The sequence below is a fragment of the Canis lupus genome, chromosome 8 (assembly GCF_011100685.1).
Source record: "Canis lupus familiaris isolate Mischka breed German Shepherd chromosome 8, alternate assembly UU_Cfam_GSD_1.0, whole genome shotgun sequence".
Lineage (NCBI taxonomy): Eukaryota > Metazoa > Chordata > Mammalia > Carnivora > Canidae > Canis > Canis lupus.
In genome coordinates this window covers 28,131,469-28,151,760 of record NC_049229.1, presented here as the reverse complement: position 1 = coordinate 28,151,760, position 20,292 = coordinate 28,131,469, and the positions used below count along the sequence as shown (strand labels likewise).

Genomic DNA, 20,292 nt, shown 5'->3' with positions numbered 1-20,292 from the left:
GCATTATTTGTCACACAATCTCATCATTTCAGGAAGAACTTCAAGAATAAATGACTTTCCTGAATGTGTGCTTTTTTTTTTAACATAACACAATGATATAACACTATGAAAGGCTTATCCTATAAGGATCTGCTTCAGTTTGTTGGAACAGAGGAGGAGCTGTATAGGAGAAGCAGTTGTCCAGTTGGCTAGAGGAAAAATACAGTCAGCATGGATCCTCTACCCCTACCCACATCAAGTGCTAGGTTTTAGTTTTCGTTAACTTATTCTAATCGTTCAGTCACAACAAGAAATGGAAACTAAGCATTCCTTTTCTGCTTGTATAGATATCAAATGGCCTGTTTTAAGTTATAATAAGACTCTGGCCAACATGGAAGGCTTGTGATCCTACTGAAAGGGCATAATTAAAAAGACGAACTATAGTAAGTATTGACAGGGATGTGGAGAACCTGGAATCTCATATTGCTGGCAGGCAGGTATATCTTTCAGGTTGAAAAATAATTGGGTGGTTTTTAAAGAAAAGCCTACCATCTTAGCCAGCAATTTTGCTCTTGGGAATCTGCCCAAAAGAAATGAAAACATATATTCACACACAAAAAAACATGTATGTGACTATTCATAGCAGCGTTATTTATAATAGCAAAGGACTGGAAATAATTCAACTATCAGTTGGCACATGAACAATGGAATAGTATTCGGCAATAAAAAGGAACAAGGATATCTGCTGCAACAAGGATAAAAGTCAAACATAGTATGCTGAGAGAAAGAAGCCAGATTCAGAAGACATTGGATGATTCCATTTAAATGTCTAGAAAAGGCAAATCAATAGAGACAGAGCATATTGGTGGTCACCTGGGGGATGGGGTAGAAATAGTGATTCACTGAAAACAGGCATAAAATATTTGGGGGGAATGTTGGAAATGTTCTCAAATTGGATTGTGGTGATGATTAAATAATTATAAATTTATTAAAACATCAGTATATTATACATCTAAAATAGATTTTATGTCAATTACATCTCCATAAAGTTGTTTAAAAACAATGCTTATTGTTATGCAATTCATGAGATGATCTTCATGTCAAAAGCAGCAGTAAGAGATTGTGGAGAACATCATAATCAGGCTGTATTTCTGGAAATAGTCACACATCTGTCTTTCAGCTCAAATATCCAATAGTCCATGACTCTGATTATAAACAACTCCAAAGCTCCAACTTTCCAACTGGGTAAGGTGGGGGCAGTGGGCATGGGGGGAAGCAGAACTGGGTAATGTCAGCCACAGAAGACAGAATATGGAGAGAAGATGAGCAGGCCACAGCTATTTCTGTTTATCTACATCAGGAAAAGAGATGATAGGATGTCTACACGATCCGATCTTTTGACAGCTTGGACCCAATATGCCCATCCTGCAATTTTTCATCTTGGCCAGCAGTTTCTCTTTGCCCCACCTGTCCCACTCCTCCTTTTTCTTGATTTCCAACCTCCATGGGCTGCCCTTTTCTATCTATTAGTCCTTCTGTCATCTATGCATCAGGGTGTCCTATCTAGCTAGACCTTCTAAAGAGTCTCAACCCCTGTATGCAACAGTTTATACCAAGGAAAACTCTGTTTTTCAATCATTATTTTTCTTATACTTACAAAACTTATGAAATTTCTTTCTAGGTCTCATTCACATACATATACTTAAGAAGCTAAGATTATTACTATTATTATTATTATTTCGAAGCTAAGATTATTAAGGGTGCCTGGATGGCTTAGTCGATCAAGCACCTGTCTTTGGCTCAGATCATGATCCTACAGGTCCTGGGATCAAGCCCCTTATTGGGCTTCTTGCTCAGTGGGGACCCTGCTTCTCCCTCTTCCTTTGCCTGCTGCTCACCCTGCTTCTGTTCTCTCTCTCTGTCAAAGAAATAAATAAAATCTTTAAAAAGAAAAGCTAAGATTGTTAATTGGCAATTTACATTACCAAGGAAAGTGAAAGTGAGAATCTCAAAGTAGTAAAGCTTTACTATTTTGGAACTTGATAATTTAATAATTCTCCCTTTCATTTCATTCAGTCCTTGTATTTCAGAATGAAATTATCAAGAGAGGAAGCATTGTTATCATGCAGATAAATGTCATATATTCCTAATACTGATGGCTGCACTTCTACTAGGCATATAAAGAATAATCAGAAATGTGTGAATCAACTAAACATCAGATAATTTGGCATATGGTGCTTATTTAAACTAAAAGCCTATTTAAAACCTACTTTAAAATTGAAAATATCCTCCTGTGTCTATATCTACCAGTTGAATACTTTGAATTTTGAATTACACGAGTTTATTTTCTATAAGAACCAGGCACCTTATTTAATCTTCACACTGACCCTATGAGATAGGAATAATAATTTCTCCCGTTTTACAAATGAGAAAAGTAATACATAAAGAGGTTTTCTGCTCAAAGTGACAGTTGGTGGGTAACATAACCGGGATTCAAATCTAGGTCTTTCTGACTCCAAAGCCAATGTCTTCAGTCACTATACTGTACATCTAAATAGAAATCATGATAATACCTTGCAAAAACTATCACCCTAATTTTTTAAAATGGAGAAGCCACAGGGGACAGGGCATATGGCTCACTCAAGAAGAGCCAAGAAGTTGGTTCCCTGTAGATTTCTGTCCTTGACCCATAAGGGCCTCCTCTTCAGTGCTTTATAACTTGTTCACCATGCTCTCTTGAACAGGACTCTCTTCTTTTACAGGGTACTTACCTGAATTCTAGCTATAGGTTCCAGACAGCCAGAAAAGTTCAGACTCTTCATTTTCTGGAAATCACTGGAGCGGCTGAAAATAAATGGACCATTTTGTGTTTAGCTTACCAGGTCACCAGAGATAATTAAGTAGCTATTTTATTTAGTTAACATTTAATGCAAAGATTCTGGCATCAGTTCCACTGATAAGAAGACATGAGACAATGGATCAATAACATTATCACATGGTGGATATATGCATAAATTTTAATTAACTAAAACTAGTCATTTTACTCAAGGTACATCATTATATATAAGATCCCTTTAAAATCTCTCTTTGGTATGTTTCAGGCTTATCCTCTCAATCTGACATCAGGCAAGAGTAGCAGAGAATAGAAATCCTGAGAATGGAATGAGAGATTTACAGAGGAATATACTTTAAAACCTTTCATTATGAAGATGTGGCTGCTGCTATTTAACTGTGCAAAACAATCCAGTCCTGATTTTGATGATGGTGAGAAAAAGTTGTACATTATATGGTTTCATTCATACGGAGAATATAAGAAATAGTGAAAGGGATTATAGGGGAAAGGAGGGAAAATGAGTGAGAAAAATTAGAGAGGGTGACAAAATATGAGAGACTCCTAACTCTGGGAAACAAACAGGGGTAGCGGAAGGGGAGGCGGGCAGGGAGAAGGGGTGACTGGGTGGCAGGCACTGAGGAGGGCACTTGACAGGATGAGCACTGGGTGCTATAATATATGCTGGCAAATCAAACTTCAATAAAAAAAATACACACACACACACAAAAGAAAAAGTTGCACAGGCAAGCCTGGGACATACTGCAACCTTTCCCATTTTCCCTCCAGAGTTCTCTGATCATGAGTTCAAGTAAAGCCACTCAATTCTATTCCCCCTCAGTAAAAGGAATCTCAAAACCCTTTAATCTGTTTGGTAAATGAATATAAAATAGAATCATTATTTCCAGATCTTGGTTTCATAACCAATAATGATTCCCATTTATTGAGAACCTACTATAGAGAAGTCACTGTAGTTGGCATTTCACATTTATTATTTCTAATCCTGATAACTAGGCAAATTAAGTGTTCTTATTCCTATTTATAGGGGAAAAGATGTCCCCAAACATCTGAGGACAAGGGAGATTAGAAAACTCTGACTCAACATTCATGTGCTTTCCATCATGCTATCTTACTCTTCACTGAATCTTAGAGAACCACCAAGGATTAGATTACTTTTTTGCCACTTAAACAAACATCATCAGTTGCCTATTGAATGCCTAAATAAACCTAGGATATGACAACTTCTCCAAAATAAAAAGCAGACCTTGTTCTTCAGGAGCCTGTAATTCAATAAAGAGAAAAAAATGGAATGAAGTTGCAAAAAGAGTGAGTCAGCCAGCAAGTGCTACAGGAACTTATAGGAGGGCACAGACATGAGATGATGAGAATGGGGGTCACCTACCCAGGTGGAGCCAGGTGCATGTGGGCCTGGCAGAAAGCACATGTTGGACAGCAAGAGAGGGAAGAGCATCCTGCAAAGACTGGAACTAGGAATGGACATGATGCACTGAAGAACAGTGAGGACACCCACCTGGGAGGGGTCAGTGTGATGGTGTTTCTGCCAAGGAGCAAAAAGATTCGAATGCGACAGTGACTTAACCTATGGCAGCTGTGGCACTAAGGAAATTCCATTCCAGTCAGGCAGGGTGGAGGGAATCATTATTTAGGTACTGCTTCCTGTCTCGAGTAAAAATATGTCTGTTTTCTGGCCAGCATTTAAGAAAAAGAAAGGAAAAAAGCAAGAAAAAGGAAGAAAGAAAGAAAAGAAAGAAAGGAAGGAAGGAAGGAAGGAAGGAAGGAAGGAAGGAAGGAAGGAAGGAAGGAAGGAAGGAGGAAAGAAAGAAAGAAAGAAAGAAAGAAAGAAAGAAAGAAAGAAAGAAAGAAAGAAAGAAAGGGAGTGGTAAGGGAAATCCCAGAAGGGCCATGGGACAAATACAGGGTTAGCAATCAAAATTTCTGGGTTTTGTTTTCATTTTCAGTCATTTATTCTCTGAAAATGCAACAGCAGAAATCATTGAAGCACCTCCAAATAAATTTTTGCTAAATGGGAAAAACTATATAATCATCTCCCTCACCATACACACAAATTCATCCCATTCTCAATATGCAGATGGTTAGAAGTAAAACTCCCAAGTGTTCAAATTACTGATTTAGACAGTGAAAGTGGCCCCAAACTACACTGTTTCATCCCCTTCCAGTACATACTATGCTGGAGACAGGCTGGGTGGCAAATGATGTTTTAAAAATATAACACTGGGATTTTTTTTAGGTTAACAGGAGAGATGGTGTTAACCCTCTCTATAGTTTTAAGGCATAATTGCCAGATACAGTGTAATTTTTTACTGTCATAATCTTCCTGCTACTTGGACAACTTGAGAATCCTCCAATGTGTTTAATTACATAGTTTTAATTGTGCAAGACTGGGGTGAGCACTTATTTTAGTGAGTTTTATGGAGGCAAGTTAGCCTTCCAGACAAATGTTCCCAAATGCTCCCTCAGCTCTAATTTGGATTTAAAAAATTCATTTTACTAACTTGCTGAGCTTAAAAGACAGTGCTGATGTTTAGCTGTCTCAGCGCTACGGTTTATAAGGACAAGTGAAGAGCATCCCTCTGGGCTCCTGAAGCTGATCTGAAAGCAGATCTAGACAATGCCCATGTTCCTGGCTAAGCAGAGCCTAGCAGAAGCCATTTCATACAAGACAACAAAGGGACAGACATATATATTCCACAATGGGATGACACACCCATATACACTTCATCTTACAAATTCATCTTGCTTTTACTCAGGTAGCAGTATTAAAAGCCAGGAATGAAAGGGACCAAGGGGGAACGTTCAGAAATTGGAGATTCCCATTTACTCTTTCACATGTCATTCAGGTCCCCCAGGCCCTTGAAATTTTCTTTTATCCCAGCTGGTGAATAGTATTGTCCATATGGTGTCCTCAATAAGGGATACGGTTTCTAAGTTGGGAAACAGCAGGATAAGGATCGCAGCAAATTCTTTGAATCTATTTCTTACTTTACAAGTGCTCTACAATGCCATCTTGCTTTCATACATTGGTTCATTTATTTGACATTTATTGGAGATCTACTACAATTACAGTAAATTCAGTCCTTACACTGAGACTGCTCATAGTCAGTCAGTAAAACTTGATGAGACAGTGTAGAGAAATGCGATATGATCACGAACTAGGTGTTAATGGTGACAGGAAGAGGACAGCATGGTGAAGTCTTCTAGGAAACCGTGATAGCTGGGGCAACTCCAAAGGGTAATGAGGAGTACAGTCCGGGTGGAGAAAACTTATCAAAAGAAAACAGAAATGACACAAATAAATAAAATCATGAATGAAAGAGGAGAGATCACAATCACCACCGAAAAATACAATCATAAGAACATATTATGAGCAACTATATGCCAACAAATTAGGAATCTGGAAGAAATGGATACATTCCTGGAGATGTAAAAACTACCAAAACTGAAACAGAAGAAATAGAAAACCTGAACAGATCCATAACCAACAAGGAAACTGAAGCAGTCATCAAAAACCTCCCAACAAATAAAAGCCTAAGGCCAGATGGATTCCCGGGGGATTTCTACCAAACATTTAAAGAAGAATTAATACCTATGTCCACTATCACCGCTGCTGTTAACATAGTACTAGAAGTCCTAGCCTCAGCAATCAGACAACAAAAGAAATAAAAGGCATCTGAATCAGCAAAGGAGAAGTAAAACTCTCACTCTTCACAAATGACATGATACTAGATATGGAAAACCCAAAAACCTCCACCCCAAAATTGCTAGAACTCATATAGGAATTCAGCAAAGGGGCAAGATATAAAAATCAATGCATAGAAACCAGCTGAATTTCTATACACTAACAATGAGACAGAAGAAAGAGAAATTAAGGAGTCAATCTTATTTACAATTGCACCCAAAAACCATAAGATACTAGGAATAAACCTAACGAAAGAGGCACAGGATCTGTATTCAGAAAACTATAGAACACTCATGAAAGAAATTGAGGAAGACACAAAGAAATGGAAAAACGTTCCATGCTCATGGGTTGGAAGAACAAATATTGTTAAAATGTCTATGCTGGGGATCCCTGGGTGGCTCAGCAGTTTAGTGCCTGCCTTTGGCCCAGGGTGTGATACTGGAGTCCCGGGATCAAGTCTACATCTGGCTCCTTGCATGGAGCCTGCTTCTCCCTCTGCCTGTGTCTCTGCTTCTCTTTCTCTCTGTGTCTCTCATGAGTAAATAAATAAAATATTAAAAAATAAAAAATAAAATGTCTATGCTACCTAGAGCAATCTATACATTCAATGCAGTCTGTGTCAAAATACCGTCAATTTATTTCACAGAATTGGAAAAAATAATCCTAAAATTTGTATGGAATCAGAAAAGACCCCAAATAGCCAAAAGAATGTTGAAAAAGACAACCAAAGCTGGGAGCATCACAATTCCACACTTCAAGCTCTATTACAAAGCTGTAATCATCAAGGCAGTGTAGGGCTGGCACAAAAACAGACACATTGATCAATGGAACAGAATAGAGAACCCAGAAATGGACCCTTAACTCTTTGGTCAATTCATCTTCAACAGAGAAGGAAAGAATATTCAATGGAAAAAAAGACAGTCTCTTCAAAAAATAGTGTTGGAAAAATTGTACAGCCACATGCAGAAGAATGAAACTAGACCATTTCCTCATGCCATACATAAAGCAGCTTTCTAACAGGAGAAAAGCATGTCCAGAGACATGAGAAAATATGTGTATGACCTTCATGAAAATAAGAAAGGTTATAGAGCTGGAAGAGGGCTGAATGATTGGCAGAATTTAGCTTTCTTTTTTTTTTTTAAGATTTTTAAGATTTTATTTATTTACTCATGAAAGACACAGAAAGAGAGGCAGAGACACAGGCAGAGAGAGAAGCAGGCTCCATGCAGGGAGGCCGACACGGGACTCGATCCCGGGACCCCAGGATCATGCCCTGAGCAGAAGGCAGGTAAGCCACCCTGGTGTCCCAGAATTCAGCTTTCAAAGTATTCAGCTGGACTCTGGTTTTCACAATAGAATGAATTTGACTGTTTGAACTTGTGGAATTTAGAAGTCCATTTTCTTTTACTTTATTCCATTTCATTTTATTTTATAGATTTTATTTATTTTTTTTTTGAGAGAGAGAGAACAAGTAGGGAAAGGGGAAGAAGTAGAGAATCTCAAGCGTATTCTGCACTGAGCATGGAGCCTGACACGAGGCTCAGTCTGACAATCCTGAGATCATGAAACCAAGTCAGATGCTCCACTGACTGAGCCACCCAGGTGCCCCTCAGGAGTCCATTTTAAAAGCCATTTCCTTGACTGATAGGCAGGAAACATGATGGCAGACAGGTTCAAAATGCATAATTCTGAAGCAGAGATTCTACAATATATCCACTTGGTGATAAAACAAGAGCATCTCATTTCATTTCTTGAAGTACGATCAGGAATTCCACTGAGATCATTTTTGTGTTGTTCTGTTTTAATAATCAGCTATCCCTTTTTCATATTCCGTAAACCAAGGGTATTTTAACATGTGTGTCAAGGTCAGCTGATTTTAAAATCTGATCGATTTTTTTTTTTGAGGAGCAAAATTTGATCTCCTATTTCTTGAGGTATTAATTCATTTTTATTGTTCATCCAAGAGAATTGGAGATCTTATGATAAATGACAAAGCCAGATAATGAGTCAGTGCAGACAAAGAATTAGATTAAAGGACTCCCAGTGCTTGGTCCAAATGAATCTTCAGGGTACTGTGAATAGGAGCAAATATCCTAGAACCTGAGTAGAGTATGTATGTGTTGGGGACTGAGCAACAGCAGAGCTGGGTCAGGGACTGACTCAGAGGAAATAACCCTACCAGTGAGTACTGTAACAGGACCTGAAGTTCATAAACATGCAATGAACCATTTTCTCCTACATTTCTTCCTATAACCAAGAACTCAAGGACCACTGCTACCCCTTTCTTTTGTCTAGGACCCTCAGCTCCAGGTGGAAGATTGATTTTCTTATACAGAGCTGCCTTAATTGATCATTTTCCTAATTCAGTTGGTATAAATATGACAAGGGTAAGAAATAGCCTGATTTACACCTTACTGAGATGATGCTGATCCCTGTTTCTATCACCAGACTCCCCTACCTGAGCAGATACCCTTATCGCAAAATGTGGAACTTGAGGCTTACACAAATTGTGTAGGAGTTAGAGGGTAAGGAGAGGGATGCTCTTTAAAAAAAGATAAAAAATTATGTATGTAAGATTAAGGACAAAAATGAATAATTATTAAGGAAAAAATTACAACAGGTAACTGAAGCCTTGAAGATTTGGAACTTTTCCTAAAATACCTCAGGGGAATTATCAGTGAATTATCAGGGGAATTATGCTTTACATCGAAACACTTCCTGTTCACACTCTAGTGTTCACTCTACTCCTACAATGCACTACAAGTCCCGGCCACTCTGAGCATGCACAGGGACCCAAGTAAGTGAGGGACCTGAAGCTTATGTTTCATTGGCTTCATGGTTCACCCACATATGGTATCCCCAGTTGCAGGATGACTTTGATACACATCATGGTTTACCAGAAAGTCCCGGGTTATGCCTATTATTCTTGTTTAAATTTTAATAATTCATTTTAATTCTGAAAAAAAAGTCCTGGTTTGCACAATAAATTATATGCTCACCCTATTTTTGTAAGTCACCTCTGTAACCACACAAGCTAGGCCCAGGTAGGAAGCTCTCCATCCTAACTTTTGGATCTTCATTGTCTTTCTGCCCCAGCTGGACCTAGGGGAATCTCTGTTTCCCAATCTTAAAGTGGGGCTAATCACATTGACCTATTTACAGTGGATTGCAAGGAAAGTTCCTGTTGTGTGGAGCTGTTGTCCTTGTTGTTTTTTTTTAATCTTCTTAAAAGTCATTGTTTTACTATAAATTAAAACTTAAAACAAAATTAGTCACTAGTGTATAAGGTTTCTCTTGTTTAGAGACCAAGACTGTAAGTAATACCATCTAATCCAGTAGAGTTAGTTGTCTTTGTTCTGCTTGCATGAAGATCCACCCAGCTTCTTAAACGACCTATAGGGTGGAGCAGCAGGAAGGCCTGGTTAAAAAGATTACCTGGGTGCCTGTCCTTCAGGTGATACACTGCATGTGAATGTGTTGGTGGACTAAGGAAGTGTTATCCATGCAATAGCTTCGTTTTGGTGGGTCAAACTCTCAGTTCATCACTATTAAAGAAAGACAAGCAGGAAAAGCAAGCCAGAAGACTCCACCCCCACGTGAAGCTGCTTTGCATGGCTGGACCAGTGTGGACAACAAGACAGCTTCATTGTGGGCAGGCTACTGGATCCAACACACCACTTCAGAGCCTTTGAGTCATATGTCAAGCGCAAATAACCAGGCTTATTTTCCCTGCCAAAGTCACATGCAATGTCAAGGCAACATCAAAAAGTTGATTTAAAAGGCAGTTTCCTCTGAGTGCTGATTTAGGCACATAAACAGTGGCTTGGTTAAATGCCACTCTGTGTTTAAAGTAATTATACTTCAGCCCTGGAATGTGGTGATGTGAAAGCCCCACTGCAGCAAACAAAGTTGATTCTATCAGCAAACTCTGGAAAGTCAGCTGGCCTGGATGCTGCATCTCCCTGAATTTACTACTTCCTACTTGGGGACTGTCTCTGGAAAAGTCAGAACTTGAGGACAAGTGTGGGTGCACTGCCCAGCTCTCCAACACTGGTGCCAACTCATAACCAACAGTGTGTCTGGAACATGGCTTGGGAACCTGGGCCCGCAGGAGCTACAGTCACTCATGTTCAGTGGGAGCCCTTGGAAATACTGAGGCTCATAGGAGCAGCGGTGGCCTTGGTCTGTGTGCTACCCTGTCTTGCCAGATCCTGCTGGGGCTGGACAGCCACTGCTTAGCAGGCAGAGAATGGCTTGGTAGGTGGGCAAGGCTTTTTGGGGAGGGTGACATCCTAAGGAGCAAAGAGACGATGGTTCTCAGTTGCTGGTTCTAGAAGCCCTGCCTTGATGGCTTATACAAATATCTGACTGGTGGAGTCTAATTTCATCCTAAAGAGAAGGACACAGGGGCTCTTTTATCCATATCCACTACGGAATCATACCTTTCTCAGAGAAGAAGACCAAGTGATCATCTTTCTGCCCTACATCTTGGCAGCCAATTCCCAACTGCGTGCCAAATCAGTGGAAACTTTTCGTGTGTCTGGGAAGAATCATTTCCCTTTATCCCTACAGAACTTCCTTCATAAGTTACTGCTGGCAACTATATTCGTGCTAATTAGCTGCCCTTGATGGATTTATTTCATCCAGTTGTAAATTTTAGAGGAGAAGTTCCCAGGCCAACTTAAAAGTAGAAATCACAGAACAAGCTGAGTGGAAATCAGGTTTGGATGACCTCCACAGAGCAAGTCACGCCAATTCCCATGGGGTTTTTGAGCACAGTGTTCCCAAGGAGGCAAGTCAAAGTCAAACAACAGACCTGGAAGAGATCTTAATGAGAACTTTTAGTTTAGTCACTTCATCTTACAGGAGGACCTGGGGCTCAAAAGGTGAAGAATTTGCCCTGTCACACAACCATTTACTGATAACCTTGGAAAGTGAAAAGGGTATGGGTGACACTAGGACTACTTGGGAAATTCTTGCTTGTCTTCTGAGACAACCTGAATACAGTTGTCAAAAGGAAAGGCCTGGTCTGTTTTTCTAAAGTTTATCTTTCTTTTTACTTTCTAACTTTTTTTCCATGGAGTGATGTGGTATCCCCAAAGAGAACACATGTATTCCAGCTGATGAGATGTTTTAGATATTCCAAAAAGTATACAAAGTAGCTGACATAATTTTGGTAGGTACAGCAGACCAGCTGTTGGAAAGTACAAAGCTCCCCAAACATCTGGACTGATCTGCATCCTAGGCTCCAGTCATAAACTGTCCATTAGCTCTAAGCCTTTATGCTCTGAGTCTGGAATATTCTCTGATTTCCCATCTGTCTCTGGCTCTTTAAGAATAGTTAGGGAAGGTGGTGATGGTTGGAAGATTTGTTTTATGGGCTATTTGAGGAGAACTCTTTCTGGTCATATTTATGACAACTCTTCCAAATGGCATTTTTTTCTTTGTGTATTGGCCTCAGATTTATTAGAAGCAGAAGTCAGGATTTTCTCTTCTGTTTTTTTTATTATTATTTTCTTTCTCTTTTCCTCCTTCATTCCCTCCTTTCCTCCCTCGCTCTATCCTTCCAACTCTACCTCTTGTTTGTCCTTCCTGTCCTCCCCATTCTTTTTTATTTTCTCCTCCCTCTTCACACTTCAAAGCCCAAGTGTGGTATTTAATAAACAGTCATCCACAATAAATGCTTGTGGAAGGGAGACTGTTACCAGCTGGTTGCCTGTTGAGCCCTGGCCTCCTATGCATTTATTAAAAATGAGAGTTCCTTCATATTGCTCAGCTTTTGTAGAGATACTAGAGATACTCATGTTTTAATATACAAGACTCTTCATTTTACAGAATCAAGACAAAAAAGTTTCAGTACAGAACTTCTATCTTGAGAAACTTCTGTTTTTTGTGCAGAGCTGCATTCTGCATGGTTAAATTTAAATAATGTCAAAGTAACCATATGACTGATTATATTTTTTGCCTCAGAATCAATCCTTTGAAACTCTTTAAACATAGGCAGTCCAAGAATCCTTTGGAATTCCTTAATATCACAACTTTATGTGTATCTGCAATCAGATGAAACCATGTTAGTTCTTCATAAAATATATATCTATAATTATAATAATTATTTACTGATTGCGATGGATTAAACAATTTGCATTTCAATTAAATGATTCTGAAAAAACAAATCACAAGTACTCATCTTCTCCACTGAGCCTGTTCCTCCTACAGACTTCCTGGTTTCTGTCCACAGCCACACCATCTACCTTCACATTCAATCTATTACCAAGTCCTGTCAATTTCACTCCCACATTATATTTCCATTCTGCCTATTTTGCTTCCCATCTCCATCTACTCCAGTGTGCCCAAGCCACATAAGTTCTTTGCTGGACCACTCATCCCATAGCCTCCCACCTGGTCTCTCTTTTTCTACACTTGCCTCTCCCCAGTCTGTTCTGCTCACAGCAACCAGACCAACCTTTGAAACGAGTGAACATGGGCAAGCTGTGCTCTTGTTCCAAATTCCTTAACATAGGTCTAGATCTCTTGCCCATTTTCTCTTGGCTCCCTAAACTCTAGCTGCCTTCAGCCTTCTTTTGGTATGTGAAATGATTGGGAACATTTTTCTTTCTCCCCTATCCCCACACCCCTACCTCAGACACTCAGTAGTGCCTTTTCATCATCAGATAGGTCTTAACTAAATGTCAATCCTCAGAAAAGTTTGGTACCCAAACTAAAGTAGTTTCCATCGTTATTCTTAAACATAGCACCTGGATTTTCTCTTTCAATACTCTCGCCACAACTGATTATGGATTAGTGTATTTATATTGTATTATAACAATATATTTTTATTGTATTATATATAATGTCTAACTTCTCCTGAAGACTAAAACTATATGAGGGCAGATATCATGCATGTCCTAGTTCAGAGAGGCATTTAATACATCAATATATATTCAACAAATACTTGTGAACAAATGAATCATCATGGTAATGCATCATATATTGCATTATTTTTTTAATTAAAAGTGTGCGAGTATAATATACCCTTAATTTTATGTGCCTATTGACCAGATGATTGTATCCCCTTTTCACAGATAGTAAAGCAGGTTTAAAGAAAAATGAATAAATTAGGGAAAGTGGTTTAAGGTCTTCAAATTCAGAGTTGCCTAATATAGGAAAACAATAACAATGATTAACATTTACTGTTCTCTTATGATATCCCAGGAATATTCAAATTGTATTAGTTCATTTAATCCCTGTAACAACCCTATGAAGTAAGTAACATTACTATCCCTCCTATTTTTTTTTTAAGGAAATGAAATTTAGGTAACTTGTCTAAGGTCTCAAACATTTATACACATAATATTAAATGTTTGTTGGATTGCTTTGTTTTTGTTTTTTACATAATAGGTATATATTCATGTTGGTCATCTTAACTGATACATAGTTCTAACATATCAAGCTTTATCCTGTCACGTTTCCCATACTGAGGAATACTGCGGACGGCGTGATTTCTGCTCCTCTTGGTCATTGGCGTCTTTCTTCTCTCTGTATCCCCTGCCACAGCCCTGCGTACTGTTCTCTTCCCTTCCCTTCAGTTCCCTGCGGGCCTCGGGCTGTTCAGTGGTAAAACCTCTGACAGTCGCATTTCTGCCAGGCTATCATATGTAAGGTGAGGGTTCCCACATTCCAAAGGCAGGTAAAAATGTGTGTGGAAAGCAGAAAATTCTGCCAGAACAATGACTCACTGTGTACATGCAAAAACGGTTCAATAATAGGCCACTGCCTTAGCAAGAAAAACGCTGCCCATCCCTGTGGGAAATAAAGGGGCAGGCACACAGCACCCCTGTGATTTAAGAGGCACATTCTATGATCCATGGGAAGGACGTACACCTCATAAACCATGTCCTGCCTTTTTATTTCATGGACAGGAAAGGTGATTTTCAAAAAGGGATGGGCATGAAATGTGCTCTGGACATGTAATGTCATATATGTACTTATAGGAAGTGCGTTCAGCTACCTCTTGGTTATTCAGCAATTAGAGATACAAGTGGTGAAGTGTCTGGTCTTCTTGCTTCTCCCTGTGCTTTGTTTACTTGTTTGGTTTTTGTCCAGATTCCTTTTGGCATGAACTTCCACTAGTAGAAATGGAGGATTAGGGTAGAACTAGGCTTGGTCACTGCCTGTCTTGCTTCTTCCAAGCCCAGCCTAGGACTATATGGACATGACCTGACCCCCTCTCTTGTACCTCAAGCCTGTTTGCAAACCCCACCTCAGGACCAGTTCCACCGCCAGCCTCCTTTGCTGGAGTAACACTGTGACTGGGAAAAAAAAAAAAAAAAAAAAAAAAAAAAAACAGCCTTTGCAGATTGGGGCTCTCGTAAAACTATGATCTGAAACCCATCTGGTCTTTAAGATTGCCTCCCAGTGATTCTGCTTGTCCTCAGCTCCATTTGCCATCCCCTCAGCAGCTGTTCCCAACCCTCCACTACTTTCTTCAACCCCCTTCCTCTAGTGTGAGTCAATAGTTCTCAATCTTGGCAACCCATTCGAGTCACCCCAAGACCTTCTAAAAATCCCAGTGCCTAGGCTGCACCTTGGGCCAGTCATATCAGATTATCTGACAGTGGATCCAAGCATCAGTATCTTTAAAAGCTCCACAAGTGAACACCTAGGTGGCTCAGCGGTTGAATGTTTGCCTTTGGCTCACTCAGAGTGTGATCCCAGGGTCCTAAGATCAAGCCCTGCATCAAGCTCCCCACAGTGAGCCTGCTTCTCCCTCTGCCTATGTCTCTCCCTCTCTCTCTGTGTCTCTCATGAATAAATAAATACAATCTTAAAAAAAAAAAAAGTTCCACAGGTGATTCCAGTGTACAGCCAAGGATTATGCCCACTGCTTTTAAACAGATAACATCACTTCCTACTTCATCAGAAAATGTGAGGTGTTAGGGGCACCTGGGTGGCTCAATCAGTTAAACTTCTGCCTTTGGCTCAGGTCATGATCCCAGGTCCTGGGATTGAGCCCCATGTCAGGTTCTGTGCTCCGCAGGGAGCCTGCTTCTCCCTCTCCCTCTGCCTGCTGCTTCCCCTGCTTGTGCTCTCTCTCTGTCAAATGAGTAAAATCTTAAAAAAAAAAGAAAGAAAAGAAAATGTGAGGTGGTAAAGCACAATCTGTCACAAGATTTTCTGCAGACTCCCTTTCTTCCCTCTAGTCTCAGAGGTTGAGGCAAACTATGTCCTTTGTACACATGTCTTCTATGATCTTCCAAGATCTGCTTGTGTCTCTAATCTTTTCTCCTCTACTGGATCTTTCCCTTCAGAGTATAAGCAAGTTTAAGTCTCCCCCATCTTTGATGAGATCCTTGCATCTTTTTATCTGTCTCTCTCCAGTGTCACTCCTATCCACTCTCCACTCAATTATTGTATTCTGGTAATATTCTCCCTGAAAAACAAGCTTTCTCAGCTGGAGTCTTACTAACCTTTCATAGTTGGGCTCAGTTGCTGTCCTCTCTCCAGAAAGGTTGCGAGATATAATGGATGAATCAAGGCTTTTCTACAAGCATTTAGTACCTTCAATGGACATTCTCTATTTGTTTTTCTCTCTCCTCTCAAATTTAAGCTCCTTAAGGGCAGGAACTATGTCATTTTCATCTTTGTTAATATCAGCACCTGACTTTTTGTAGGCATGCACCTGTGCTTGTTGAACTGAACTGCAGAACCATTTTCCACATAACTTCTTGGGCAGAATGGTGTGGCCTAACTGGCTGTAGGCACATTTCACATAACCCAGCCCCCTTTTATTCCCATGAATAACTACCATAGAAATTACCTAGCACAATTATCTGGATATTCTTTTGATTTTATATTATGCCAATAATGTCGTGTTTATTTGTTTAGATGAACTTCTAAGTAAATCTAATATAGGATTCCTCTTTTTTTAATAAATTTATTTTTTATTGGTGTTCAACTTGCCAATATATAGAATAACACCCAGTGCTCATCCCGTCAAGTGCCCACCTCAGTGCCAGTTCACCCAGTCACCCCCACCCCCCTGCCCACCTCCCCTTCTACCACCTCTAGTTCATTTCCCAGAGTTAGGAGTCTCTCATGTTCTGTCTCCCTGTCTGATATTTCCCACTCATTTTTTTCTCCTTTTCCCTTTATTCCCTTTCACTATTTTTTATATTCCCCAAATGAATGAAACCATATAATGTTTGTCCTTCTCCGATTGACTTACTTCACTCAGCATAATACCCTCCAGTTCCATCCACATCGAAGCAAACGGTGGGTATTTGTCATTTCTAGTGGCTGAGTAATATTTAATATAGGATTCCTCTGATCAGCATTTCACAGTTTCCAAGGCCATTGAGTCAACAATAATGATCATTAGTAGTCAGTAGAAATAAGAATGAACAATGTGGCTTCTACTATATGTAAAGTTTTAGAAATTAAAATTCATAACCCAACATAGTCTGCTTTATTTTAGAATCTAGCACCATTTCTTTGCGGAGGCAGAGCTGACCTATCTTTGCAAAGCAGCCGGAACAGGCTGAGTCATTACACTGAGCTTTTAGTGGCAGCAGCTTACTTAAGTTTTTCTGTTTCCTTTTGTTTTCTGCTTAAACTCTACTTCAAAGGTATGGGTTACTCCTCAGTCATACTCCAAATGCATAGCTCCTTCAACAGAGGAGCCAAATCTCTACTCGGCCTGATTAATTAGCTGAGTAAATCTAAGAAACTCCTCAGACTTACAGCCCTCTTTCTGCCAAGTTTTGTAAAATTCAGACTGCACGTATTCATAAGCATAAGAAAACACCTGTGAGCAATTAACCAAATACCCTTGATTTAGAGGCCTTGGAAATATGCTGATGGTCCCTAGACTGTTGGCACAGGTCTATAATTATGTGAGACCACAACCAAATCATCCCAACAGGCCAGTTACAGGAAGGGTCATTCTTTCAAATATAACATGATGGTGCCTCTAAAAATAATTCTGCTTGAGATTTTGAAAGAAATTGCCTTTATGAGGGTGCTGCTTTAAAGAAAGGATGCATAGGATTTGGGAAGGAAGTAGTGCCTCAGGCTATTTCTTTGAAATTTGTATATAATCATGACAAGGGAAAAAGAAACCACCAAAACCAATGTAAAAAACTCACAGAATTGAAAATCATGTTTAAAATTATCCATCTAGAAAATGTTCATATAACTCTACTTTGGCCTAGAAACAATATGCACAGGGTTAACAAACCAAATCTGCAATCAAAAGTGTCCTATGAAAATGTAAAAACCATCTTTTAGAGCAGACAGTACACTGTAGAATTACAAACCAAAACAGTTTGTTTAATCCTTTCTTTTATTTGCAAGAATGAATTCATATCACTCTGGAGTGTATATTACTTCCTTATTTTGTCTAACTAGAATATTTAAAGTTAAACCTCATAATACTGAAAAAAGCCATGGATTTCCAGAATCAGCCTTAAGAAACCCAAAATCTCTATCTAAAACCAAGGATTCCTAACCAAGCACACATATACTACAGGAGCTAAGAGAATCCCCAGAATTCTAGGAAAATTTTGTGCGTGTGTATATTTTTCAGGGCAAAGTAGTGGAACCTATATAGCTACACAATCGAATGCAGTAGCCATACATGGCTATTAAGCATTTGATATAAGGTAGCCTCAATTGAAGTACATCATAAATATAAAATTCCCACTGGATTTTGAAGTTAAAGAATGTGAAATATCTCAACAATTATTATAGTGATTAACATTGAAATTAAAACACTTTGTGTGCACTGGGTTAAGTAAAATACATTATTAAAATTGATATTACCTGTTTCTTTTTCCTTTTTAAGATATGGTTACTAGGAAAATTAAAACTACATATGTAGCTAACATTATGTTTCTGTCAGACGGTTCTGAGTCTATAGCTTTCGTGAGTCTATCAAAGGGTCCTTTTCCTTAAAACAAAGAGGGACTTGCTGCCTTAGAAACTTCTAAAAAAAAAAAAAAAAAAAAGAAACTTCTAACAGTGACAAACATTGACCCACCCATCACTTCACTACTAGTACACAGATTCCATCATCTCTCTGCCTCTAGGCTTGGAGGTGCACATACCCATACATCTGTGCTGTCTTCCTGGACACTCCACCTAAAAACCAAATGTATTAGCACTTCTCACACCAGTCCTGCTCCTCCTGCAATTTTTATCTGGGTCACGAGCACCTTTGAATTCCTCCTCTCGTGCCCTGCCCATGCCAGCACCTACAAACAATCATTAAGGCCTATCAGAGTTTCTTTGTCACCACTGCTTGGATTATTGTCATAACCTCTAACTCGCCTCCCTTCCTCCAGATTGTCTTCGTCACCACTGTTGTTAGAGTTCATTTTAAAGTAACAGATCTTGATTATGTGTACTCCTTGGTTCAAAGATCATATAATAAAATCCTTATTGTAGCCAAAAGGGCCCTCCATAAATGTCTGAATTCTGAATTCATCTACGATTTATCACCCACCTCATATTCACTCTAGCCACACCAAACGTAATGTTCTTATGAAAGGTTTCCTAGCCTTGGTCCATCTGCTTCCTCTGCCTGAACACCTTTTCCTCTTCCCTTTCAAGACCCACATTATCACCATCTCTACTACATCCACTCAGGGCTCTTGAGTGCATATCAGGTTGTACTGAATTATTTGTGCGCTACTCTGAGTCACTCATTTTGTCCTTGCTGCCTGGTATAGTGCTAAGAACTGTAGGAACTTATTTGACATCTAGACAAATGCCAAGTTATCTTTTTCTATGGATTTTCCAAAAGTATCATTCTCTAACCACACAAGGTAGAGATTGAAGGATCCTTAGAGATCTTCTACTCTCTCATTCTTTGATGAGCAAATAGGACATTCAGAGGTTACATGAGCTGTTATTAACTATTTGCCCACTACCTCATTTCATCTTCATGATGACCTATGAAGTAGGCATTTCTATTAATACCCATTTTACAAAAGAGAAAGATAAGACTTCAGTGAATTTAAGCAATGTACCAAAGGCCACAGAGCTAGTTACCTGGCAAGATGAGACAAGAATTCAGGTCTCCTTATACTTGACCTGGCCACCCTTCCCTTGTCTCACGAGACTACTTAAAATTTAGGGTGCTGCCTGAGTTATTCAACAGATACAAAGATCATATTTTTACTTATTTATTGATGTCTAGTTAACATTTAATATTATATTAGTTTCAGTGTTCAACATAGTGATTTGACAATTTTGTACATTACTCAATGCTCACCATGGTAAGTATAGTCACCATCTGTCATGACAAATTTATCACAACATTATGGACTGTATTCTTTATGCTGTTTGATTTTCATTCTGTGACTTATTTATTTTATAACTGGAAGTTTATGCCTCTTAAACTTATTCATTTATTTTGCCTACTCCCCATTCCTTACCCCCCAAAAACCACCAGTTTGTTTTCTGTAGTTATAGGTCTGATTCTTTTTGTTTATTTGTTCATTTGTTTTGTTTTTTATATTCCACATATAGGTGAAATCATATGGTATTAGTCTTTTTCTATCTGATTTATTTCACTTAACATAATACCCTCTAGGTCCATCCATATTGTTGTGATTTCATTCTTTCATTCTATTGTGGCAAGATTTCATTCTTTTTAATGACTAATATTCCATTGTGTGTGTATACATATATATCTCTATACACACATATATGCATATATCTATGTATGTATACATACACAAACATTGTCTTTATCCATATCTTA

At 39.0% G+C, this 20,292-nt stretch overlaps 1 protein-coding gene across 1 annotated transcript in view; it reads right to left on the bottom strand.

Moving 5' to 3' along the window:
• FRMD6 (FERM domain containing 6) overlaps positions 1-20,292 on the bottom strand; it is a 232,166-nt gene that overhangs the window by 92,663 nt on the left and 119,211 nt on the right. The window contains exon 4 of the mRNA XM_038544706.1: positions 2,751-2,823. The gene's annotated coding sequence lies outside the window, so the exon portion shown is untranslated. The remainder of the gene's footprint in view (positions 1-2,750; positions 2,824-20,292) is intronic.